Source organism: Muntiacus reevesi, chromosome 8 (assembly GCF_963930625.1).
Source record: "Muntiacus reevesi chromosome 8, mMunRee1.1, whole genome shotgun sequence".
In the NCBI taxonomy this organism is placed as follows: domain Eukaryota; kingdom Metazoa; phylum Chordata; class Mammalia; order Artiodactyla; family Cervidae; genus Muntiacus; species Muntiacus reevesi.
The window spans coordinates 35,785,121-35,796,154 of record NC_089256.1 but is presented as its reverse complement, the minus strand read 5'-3'; the positions used below and the strand labels follow the sequence as shown (position 1 = coordinate 35,796,154).

Genomic DNA, 11,034 nt, shown 5'->3' with positions numbered 1-11,034 from the left:
CCCAGATGCTCCATTTTTACAAACATGTTCTTGAAGGAGTCGCATTTTCCCACTTTCTGGGTCTTGTACCTGTTGCTGGATGTCCCTTTCTCTTCTTCACTGAGAGATAGTTTCCATCCACCTTTCCATACCCATCTTAGCTGGCATCTCTTTTGGACTGGAGTAGGTGTCTCCTTTTCATGTTTCACTGTCCCTTAAATTGGGTAGGAATGGTCAAAAAGGAAATCTGTGATAGGGGAGAGGAAAATATATTTGGTGTCAAAATGGAATATTTTAATTCAGTAAATTCTTGGTAGACGTTTGGAAAACAACGATGATGTGGGTAAGATGATCGTGTGCTTACAGTTTTGTGGCAATGACATGAAAGAGCTCAGGTAAGCCCTGGGCTCAACCTAGAGGAGCAGAGAGTCTAACGAGGAATGAAATCTCTTGGTTTCTCTCCTGGTTGCTCTGGCCCCTCCTCTTCTTAATGATGTTATATGGAGAAAAGCAAATCAAACCGTTCTAATAAGAGACTTCAATAAAGGCAATGATTGAACTGACTGTAACCAAAGGAGTAGCTCTGGAGGGTTCTGTGAGCTTCACAAATAGTGAATCAAAGAGATTTTTTGGGCATTAACTAAATGGTTGAACGGAGCATGTGAGCTGGGAACTTAGAATATATTGCAGGTCTGTTGTCGTTTCTGCTGATGTTGTTATAACCAGGGTAAATAAATTGCTTGTGAATTTGCATAAATTTGTTCGTTGTCTCTGTTGTTCCAGATGCTGCCATCACCAGCTGGGCAAAAGCCCAGGGACAGGAAAGGAATGGGGATCACTGTCTTGATTACATTCTTCACCTCCTTCTGTTCTGAGGAGGCCTGAGTCCCTCCCAAGGGGTTAATTAGGTATGTGCTTTTCATCCTCTGTTATAGTTGTTGGTTTGTGTCTTCTGTCTCCCACCCTGGATGCAAATTCCATGAGAGCTATGTCCCTGACCTTAACATGATCTTGCTCATGGGCCACAAGAGCTGACATATAGCTTGTGCTCCAAAATGTACATTGGACAATATGCTCATATGCCCTTATGTCCATGGGGGTTCGTTAACAGTTTTGCGATTTTGAAATATCCTGAGCAAAATAAGCAGAGCACTCGGAAAATTCAAAAACTGAATCTGAGCACCTTTATCACTACTTCTTAAAACTTTATTTTTAACCTCTGGAGACCAACTTCTACAGGTCTTCATGATTTATGTCTTGTTATTACTCAGGGACTTTCTGACTTTTTTGGGAAGTCTATTTTTAGGCAGCTGTTCAGTGCCTGAGGGAGGTCCCTCAGGTTTTTGAAAAGACAAGTGTTGGTGAGTTTCCACCATGGAGAGGAAATAGATGGCGGGGTAGTAGGTAAGCTGACATTTCCTTTTTTGAGCATACTTACTGGGCTGTGTGAGGAAGTCAGGACAGTGAGATGCCTCTCAGATGGCTAAGAAATAGGAGGGATAATGTAGAGACCCTAGAGAGCAAAATAAAAATTGGACTGTAGCACAATCGATCCCTTCAGAATAGGCGAGGTCAGTTTAACAAGATTGAATGGCTTCTAGGCTACAAGCCTTAACTGAAGCTATTTACATATACAAGAAAAGAATATAGCAGAGAGAAGAGGCTGGTCAGTGTGATTAATGTAGCAAGGAAAGAAAGGTCAGAGAAAAAGGGACTCTATCTATGGAAACAATCTCTAGGGTGAAAAAGTCCCATATCTTAGCAACTAGCATGAGCACTTGATAACAAATGCATATGTGTTTCTGTTGTGAAAATGGATATTTGGGGCTACCATTTGGTAATAACCAAAGGAAGAATCATACAATTTTCCTACTTTATTCTCAGGCTCACCATGAAGTCTTCTATTTGTAACTTGCCTTTGCATAGAGGTCTGCATATTGGAAGAAAATGTGCTTATTACAATAGAATGGATACTCTATGTTGAATGAAAGTAACATGTCTTATTGTAAATATAATAATTGATATCCTTTGGATCCATATTTTTCTTAGTTAATACAAGGTAGTTTCTCCAAGTAGTCTCGCTACTTTTGATATTTACCTTCCTTCAGAAGATACAGAAACATTCTAGTTTCTGTATCATGTACCGAAAAAAACCTACCTAACAAGATTGTTCATGAAAAGAAACTAAAATAATGCTGCAAAAACTATTGCATGATTGCCATGTATCTAGTCCAGATTTCTAGAGTTGTTCATCTGTGCCTTTTAAGAAGGCTGTGTACCTTGACATGGGTCTCCATATTTTAAAAAATGTCTCCTAGCTTATAAAACTTTTATGCACTTATTATTTTATCTGATCTCACACCATCAAGTAATGTACTGGCATTAATTTCTAAATTGAAAGTAAATTTCTGTGTCTAAATCCAATAAAATGTCCATATCTCAAATGACATGTCAGATTGGGGAAAGGCATGGAAATGTCTCCTCATTTGAGTGAAGGGTCCTATTGAATATTCTTTGTGATCACTTTTCTAGCCTTGGAAGAATCATTCCTCCACTACAATATACTCTGTTCCTGACTTTATTTTATTTATTTGGCTCATTTCCCAGTTACCTCCTTAAGTACTTCCATAACAAGGAGGAATCATCGTTTAAGATTTTTTAGCAGACAAGATCCTGGAAAAGAACACAGTGATTTTCCACTGGCCTTCTGTGGGGCCAGGACAGAAGACTGGCCCATTGTTCAACAGATGAGCAGTTGGGATTCGTCCAACATAAGGCAGCTCTGGCACTGAATTTGGAAAGAATAGTCAGGGAGAACTGGATACACCATTAAACAGCAAAAGAGTTGTTAGCTTTTCCAGGACATTTCAAGACAGAGTAGGGGAAGAGAAATAGGGGAAGGGACATAGGTACACCTATGGCCAATTCAGGTTGATGTATGGCAGAAATCAAACCAGTATTGTAAAGCAATCATCAATCAATTAAAAAGAAAGAAAGAAAGAAATTGGCTAGAATCCGGGATGTAAGCTGGCGCACAGCAGCTGCCGTGGCAGAGTCAACAAGGAACTTTGGGAAGACTTGTTTCAGAATCAGTTGTAGCTCTTTTCTTTTTCCGTTGTTGTGATGGTTGACCACCTCCTCTCCTTCCTTCCTCTCCAAACCTTCAGCAAAGTCAGCTCTGCACATAAATGCTTTTTGCGAGGAGTTTGTCTTTACAGAAATCAAAAGAAAAATGTCAAGTTTCAAGTTTGGGTCAGTACAATGTTGGGGAAAGTTGGGGAAAGTTGGGGAAAAGAGGATCATGGTGAAATTATTCATATACTGAATAATTTATCTTTAGAAGAAGCTGATAATTGGAGATCAGGAGACCATAAGAACCACAGCTCCCAGTCCATTTGCAGGAACTTTGAAGAGAGCACTGGCTTTCCCACTGCTGAGGCATAGGGTCTATGCCAATTTTATGCTCATTTTAAGATGCAGGGTCATCTGAGCTGGTTTCTGGATTACTGGAAAAAAATCTTCTAATGGTTGATTTCCCCCATAATCTTATTTGATTCACATTTTATTACCTTCTGGCCCAAACCTGTGAATTAAAATTTTATTAAGTTAGGACATAAAGGATTAAATTGTTCAAGGTTACTTCCCATTATGAAGTAAAGCCAATAGAAGGAAGTAATTGATTTAATAAATGAAGTTCAGAGACTTTCTCAGAAGTAGTCCATGTTAAACATTCATTGTCAATAAAGTAGGCAGATTTGGAATTTCTGTAAAGATATAAAGTCTCAGTTAAATTATATGTCCTAACCTGAAAACTGAAGTTGGTACATATTTTCATATAGGTGATGTCCTCTCCTATTTACAAAGAAGTAGGCATGTATGAAAATAAATCAAGAATTACCTAAATTTGCTTATAAGAAATAGCAAATCCATGTTATGGTCCTAATAACAGCTACTTTAATTAAACATTTTACTATGTGTTAGGGGCAGGGCTAAAAATTTTATCATATATCTCATTTACTTTTCAAAACTTTACACAGATAAGTATTATTGTTCTTATTGTATAAATGAGGAAACAAAGGCTCAGAAATGGTAAAAACTTGCCTAAAGTCACATGGGTAGAAAATGTTAGAGTTTAGATTTGAACTCAGGTCTGTTTCATCCCCAAATGTGTATAAATGTCTAGTGAGTCCTGACAAGACCATGGTCTTCTTTAACAAAACAATATCACTTCATATATATCAAAGTAGGATTATTGCATGCTGCCAACTTCCACTGTTTGAAATATAAATCTAAATGAAAAATAAATCTAAATGTAAACCACCTCCAACAACTTAGCCTTGGGAAACCTGCTTATTTTATAAGAAAATTGGTTTCCTCCTTCCATATCAAATGTTTTATGAAACTTAAATTATATACCAGTATTCCTAATTGTACATTCCTAGAAATTTGATTGGGTTGGATAATCCTCTGGCCACTTCACTTCCTGAGCCCTCCCTAACCTTCCTCCTTGTTGCTTACTCACCTCGGTTTCTGGCTCCTTGTTCTCTAAACTTTTCTTATTAATCAACACATAGATGTTGAGAGGTTGTTACATGCTCTGAAGGTGATAATGAAGAATTACAACATTACTGATGTGGATCCAGAAGTTTGAGTAGAACAAGAGAAAAAAGGAAGGAATGAGATAGGATGACGAAATGGGGAGAATGATTTAACAGTGGTTCCTAACGTAGAGCAGGGATTTAACAGCTGTTTGTTGAATGAATAAATGGATAAATGAATAAGCAGTCAAGGGAATGGATAGACTGATGGATGTCCAAATAAATTAATGGGTGGATGAATGAATATATGAATGGTTGGAATATAGTGATTTGGAAAAGATGAGCACAGCAAAACATCTTGCCTATAAGGAGTGGATCCTTTTATAGAGAGTCTGTTAAAAAAAATGGCAATATTTCCAATCATCTTAAAAGGGTACAAAGCAGTCTATGGACTTAGCACAATCCCTATCAACATACCAATGGTATTTTTCAGAGAAATAGAAAAATAATCCTAAAATTCATATGGAATTATTTGTTGTTGTTTAGTTGCTCAGTCATGTCCAACTCTTTGCGACCCCGTGGACTGCAACATGCCAGGCTTCTCTGTCCTTCACCATCTCCCAGAGCTTGCTCAAACTCATGTCCATTGAGTCGATGATGACATCCAACCATCTCATCCTCTGTTGTCCCCTTCTCCTCCCACCTTCAATCTTTCCCAGCGTCAGGGTCTTTTCCAGTGAGTCAGTTCTTCGCATCAGGTGGCCAAAGTATTGGAGCTTCAGCTTCAACATCAGTCCTTCCAATGAATATTCAGGATTGATTTTCTTTAGGATTAACCGGTTTGATCTTCTTGGGGTCCAAGGGACTCTCAAGAGTCTTCTGCAATACCACAGTTCAAAAGCATCAATTCTTCAGCACTCAGCCTTCTTTATGGTCCAACTCTCACATCCACACATGACCATTGGAAAAACCATAGCCTTGACTAGAGGGACCTTTGTTGGCAAAGTAATGTCTTTGATTTTTAATACACTGTCCAGGTTTGTCATAGCTTTTCTTCCAAGGAGTAAGCATCTTTTAATTTCATGGCTGAAGTCACCATCTGCAGTGATTTTGGAGCCCAAGAAAATAAAGCCTGTCACTGTTTCCATTGTTTTCCCATCTATTTGCCATGATGTGATGGGACCAGATGCCATGATCTTAGTTTTTTGAATGTTGAGTTTTAAGCCAGCTTTTTCACTCTCCTCTTTCACCTTCAAGAGGCTGTTTAGTTCCTCTTCACTTACTTCCATAAGAGTGGTGTCATTTGCATATATGGGGTTACTGATATTTCTCCCAGCAATCCTGGTTCCAGCTTGTGCTTCATCCAGTCTGGCATTTTGCGTGATGTACTCTGCATATAAGTTAAATAATCAGGATTATAACATACAGCCTTAACATACTTATTTCTTAATTTTGTACCAGTTTGCTGTTCTATGTCCAGTTCTAACTGTTGCCCCTTGACCTGCATACAGGTTTTTCAGGAGGCAGGTAAGGTGGTCTGGTATTCCCATCTCTTTCAGAATTTTCCAGTTTGTTGTGATCCACACAGTCAAAGGCTTTGGCATAGTCAATAAAGCAGATGTTTTTCTGGAACTCTCTTGCTTTTTTGATGATCCAGTGGATGTTGGCAATTTGATCTCTGGTTCCTCTGCCTTTCCTAAAACCAGCTCGAACATCTGGAAGTTCATGGTTCACATATTGTTGAAGCCTGACTTGGAGAATTCTGAGCATTACTTTACTAGTGTGTGAGATGAGTGCAATTGTGCGGTAGTTTGATCATTCTTTTGCATTGCCCTTTTTGGGATTGGAATGAAAGCTGACTTTTTCCAGTCCTGTGGCCACTTCTGAGTTTTGCAAATTTGCTGGCATATGAGTACACCACTTTCACAGCATCATCTTTAAGGATTTGAAATAGTTCAGCTGAAATTTCATCATCTCTGCTAGCTTTGTTCATAGTGATGCTTCCTAAGGCCCACTTCACTTCATACTCCAAGATATCTGGCTCTAAGTGTGTGATCATACAATCGTGGTTATCTGGGTCATGAAGATCTTTTTAATTTAGTTATTCTGTGTATTCTTGCTGCCTCTTCTTAATATCTTCTGCTTCTGGTAGGTCCATGCAGTTTCTGTCCTTTATTGTGCCCATCTTTGCCTGAAATGTTTATCTCTAATTTTCTTGAAGAGACCTCTAGTCTTTCCCACTCTATCGTTTTCCTCTACTTCTTTTCACTGAAAACATTAAAGACCCCAAACTGCCAAAACAGTTTTGAGGAAAAAAGGACAAAGCTGGAGGTATAACCATCCCAGACTTCAGACTATAATGCAAGACTACATTAATCAAAACAGTGCCATACTGCCACAGAACAGACACATAAATCAATGAAAAAGAATAGAGACAAGAAATAAGTCCATGTACTTATGGTCAGTTAATCTATGACAAAGGAGGCAAAAATGTACAATGGAGAAAATTTAGTCTCTTCAATAAGTTGTGCTGGGAAAACTACATGAAAAACAGTAGGATTAGAACATTTCCTTACACCATATATGAAAATTAACTCAAAATGGTTTAAGGACTTATGTGTAAGAACAAAAACCATGTGACTTCTAGCAGAGAGCATAGGCAGAACACTCTTTGACAAACATTGTAGCAATGTTTTTTTTTTGGATCAGTTTCCTAAGGCAGAAGAAATAGGAACAAAGAGTAAACAAATGGGACCTAATCAAACATACAAGCTTTTGCTCAGCAAAGAAAATCATCAACAAAAATGAAAAGACAACCTATGGATTGGGATGAAATATCTGTAAATGATTTGACTGAGAAAGGATTAATATCCAATATATATTTGATGCATACAACTCAATAGCAAAAAGCCAAACAACTCAATCAAAAATGGGCAGAAGACCTGAGTAGACATTTTCCCAAAGAAGACATACAGATGGCTAAGAGGCACATGAAAAGATACTCAACATTGCTAATTATTAGAGAAATGCAAATCAAAACCATAATGAGGTATCAGCTCACACCAGTCAGAGTGTCTATCATCACAAAGTCTACAAATAACAAATATTGGCAAGGACGTGGAAAAAAGGGAATCCTCCTACCCTGTTGGTAGAAATGTAAATTAGTGCAGCCATGACGAAGAACAGTATGGAGTTTCCTGCAAAAAAAAAAAAGAAAGAAAAATAGAACTACCATAAGATCTATCAATTCCTCTCCTGTGTATCTATCTGGAAAAAAATGAAAATAGTAATTCAAAAAGATATGTGCACCCCAGTGTTCACAGCGGTGCTGTTTGCAATAGCCAGGTCATGGAAACAAACCAAGTGCCCCTCAACAGACTATTGGCTTAAGAAGACACAGTTTATACATATAATGAACTATTAGTCATAAAAATGAATGAAAGTTTGTCATTTGCAGAAATGTGGATGGACCCGGAGATTATTATGCTTAGTGAAATAAGTCAGACAGAGAAATAAAAATACTATGTGATATTACTTATATGTGCACAAAATATAAAATATACACACTAAAATATACACAAATGAATGCACATGTAAAACAGAAAGAGACTCACAGATACAGAAAACAAACCAGTGCTTGCCAGAGGAGAGAGGGGAGGAGGGAGGGACGAATTATGGGCAGGCTATAAACAGATATAAACTACTCTGTATGAAATAGATTAGCAACAAGGATACACTATATAGCACAGCAAATTATAGTCATTAATTTGTAATAACCTACGATGGAGTATAATCTGCAAAAACACTGAATCACCATGCCGCACACCTGAAACTAACACAATATTGTGAATCAACTGTGTGCTGCGCTTAGTCGCTCAGTTGTGACCGACGCTTAACGACCCCATGGACTGCAGCCCACCAGGCTCCTCTGTCCATGGGATTCTCCAGGCATGGGTTGCCATGCCCTTCTCCAGGGGATCTTCCCAACCCAGGGATCAAACCCAAATCTCCCGCATTGCAGGTGGATTCTTTGCCATCTGAGCCACCAGGGAAACCCTCATTCCAATAAAAAACAAAGGCACACAATGGCAGATCCTAACTTATGTTCCTCCCTATTGTTTAGGCTTGAACAAATCAGGAGACACCTGGGGGCTAGGCAGAGGAATAAACAAGGGCTCTTCAGTGTTGGCACATAGCAGGAAAGGTTGCAGAGACAAGCAAATAAAATTAGTTTTCAATTTGATATAGAAAATCTGAATGTTTAGCTAAATCCTAAATATCACATAGACTCTGATATTTAAAAAAGAGTGCTGAATAGTAAAAAGAAAGATGTTTACACAAAAGCACTGATGACACCCAATGAGAGAATGGGGAGAGGACAGATAAACAGCTTAGCAAGCTGTTGGTTGCTTATGGTTTTGGAGCCAAAAGCAGAACAATGCCAAGCTGTGTCTTGCCTCTGCAGCACCAGCAGTTTGCATCTCCATCAGTAACAGAAGATTACCCCCTAGGGTGACCTGCCAGTCTCCTGAACCCAGAAGAATATGTGGGGTTTTACTCTTTATTTTTTTCTTCCCTTGATTCTGAAAGATTGCTGCACCAGTTTGAATGCAGAATGAATATTGTCTGTAGTCAGACCCATGAAGGGTTTTTAAATATGTTTTTCTTTTTTCTTGTCATTGTCTGACTTTGGACAGCCATTGCTAATTTGAATATTGATTAAATACCATATGTTGTAATAGAAAGACAGTTTTATGTCCCTTGGCAAGTTTCTCAGTTTGACTGGTAGAATGAAGACGATGAGGCTAACTGGTAATGTTCCTTTAAGGATTATATCAGGTCCCCTTTGTAAAAATTTTCTTGTCTTATTGTGAACTGTTCCATGAAATCCTATAATCCTATTATATTATTCTTTGTGTTAAATCCTATATCCTGGAGGCTGGGCTTATCAGATAGAGTTGCCTGCTATTTCACTATATAGATGGAAACAGTATTTCATTTTAGAATTGTCTTTGCTTTGAGAAGGAGGTAGTGTTTCACTTTTCAAGAGAAGACTTTTAAGAGTCCCTTGGATAGCAGGGAGATCAAACTCATCAGTCCTAAAGGAACTCAACCCTGAATATTCATTGGAAGGACTGATGCTGAAGCTACAATACTTTGGCCACCTGATGTGAAGAGCCGATTCATTGGAAAAGACCCTGATGCTGGGAAAGATTGAGAGCAGGAGGAGAAGGGGATGACAGAGGATGAGATTGTTGACTAACATCATTGACTCAGTGGACATGAGTCTGAGCAAACTCCTGCAAGGCAGGGAAGCTTGGCGTGCGCCAGTCTCTGGGGTTACAAAGAGTCGGACATGACTGAACAACAAGTGTTTCTCTTAGGTGTGTAACAGTAAGGACAGTGAATCCCCTTGGTAACAGGTTAAAGGCTGGAGGAGCTCATAGTGTTGAGATAGTGTTGAGACTTTATGAGCTAGAAGTTCAAGGCCAAGATGCATCCTTTAATGAGGAGGGATATAAGGGATTGAGAGGGTCTTTACTGAAGACCTTTGATGGAGCAAAGGATACAAGCAGAAGGCAGTATCTGTAATGGAGACCTGACTGCAGGGCTGAGACTCGGGAGAGCGTGAGCTTGGTGCAGACAGAGCCAACTGTTAACCTGGGGTTAGAGATGGCGCCGCATTTATGACAGATGGGCCTCCCTCCCTCGTCACAGGGGACAGGAGTGCGGCAGCCAGGGTGTGTCTGTCCTTTCCACAGTCTCTTGGAAATTTTAGAGGTAGAGCAGAAATTAAAAGTAAGCAAAATGATTCTCTGATTATATGGTATATGAACCCCAACTGCTTCCCTTGGATATTAGAAGAAGAGAACTACTTCCTCTTTCCCCACAAATGAAGCATGAATCTGATTAGTCCTCTAGATCCATAGGAAGCAAGGAAATTGATATAAATTCATGGGAAATATAGAAGCATAGAAACAAATTATATGACAACATGGGTTTGTGGCCTGTAAAATGCACATAGAGAAACTCAACAAGATTAAGCACCTGGTTTTTAAAACAAGTGAATCAAACAAAGAGTGAAGGAGTTAAAAAAGAGAGATTGAAACAGATTGACGGGACATACGAGCTTTTTGCTGACCTGTTGAACTGCATGAAATTTTGGATCCTGGTTTGAACACACACCGAAAATGAGGAGGAGAGAGAGAGAGAGAGAAAGATATTAAGAAATTCGTAATTTTTCTTAAGTGGGCATAGTCTTATACTTCTTTGAAGGAGTCTTGATCATTTCATCCATAAATACTTGCAACTCACATACTTAAACATTTATGGGCAAGGCGATGAGAGTTCACGTAAGAGTGTGCCTTGCTGGCACCACAAGCTAGAGTCAGATCCCAGGAGAGAGAGAATGCAGTTCCTCCTCCAGCCAGGATGGGCAGATGTTCCCTGCTTCCTCTCCTCAATCTCTCTCTCTTTAGCGATAGCAAAGTTTATTCCCAATGCATGGTCTTCTGTG

At 39.0% G+C, this 11,034-nt stretch overlaps 1 long non-coding RNA gene across 1 annotated transcript in view; it reads left to right on the top strand.

Annotated features, from left to right (window-relative positions):
* Nucleotides 1-860: 860 nt before the first annotated feature.
* LOC136173632 (uncharacterized) overlaps nt 861-11,034 on the top strand; it is an 87,114-nt gene continuing 76,940 nt past the window's right edge. Inside the window, exon 1 of the long non-coding RNA XR_010664253.1 lies at nt 861-887. This is a non-coding gene — a long non-coding RNA (uncharacterized lncRNA). The remainder of the gene's footprint in view (nt 888-11,034) is intronic.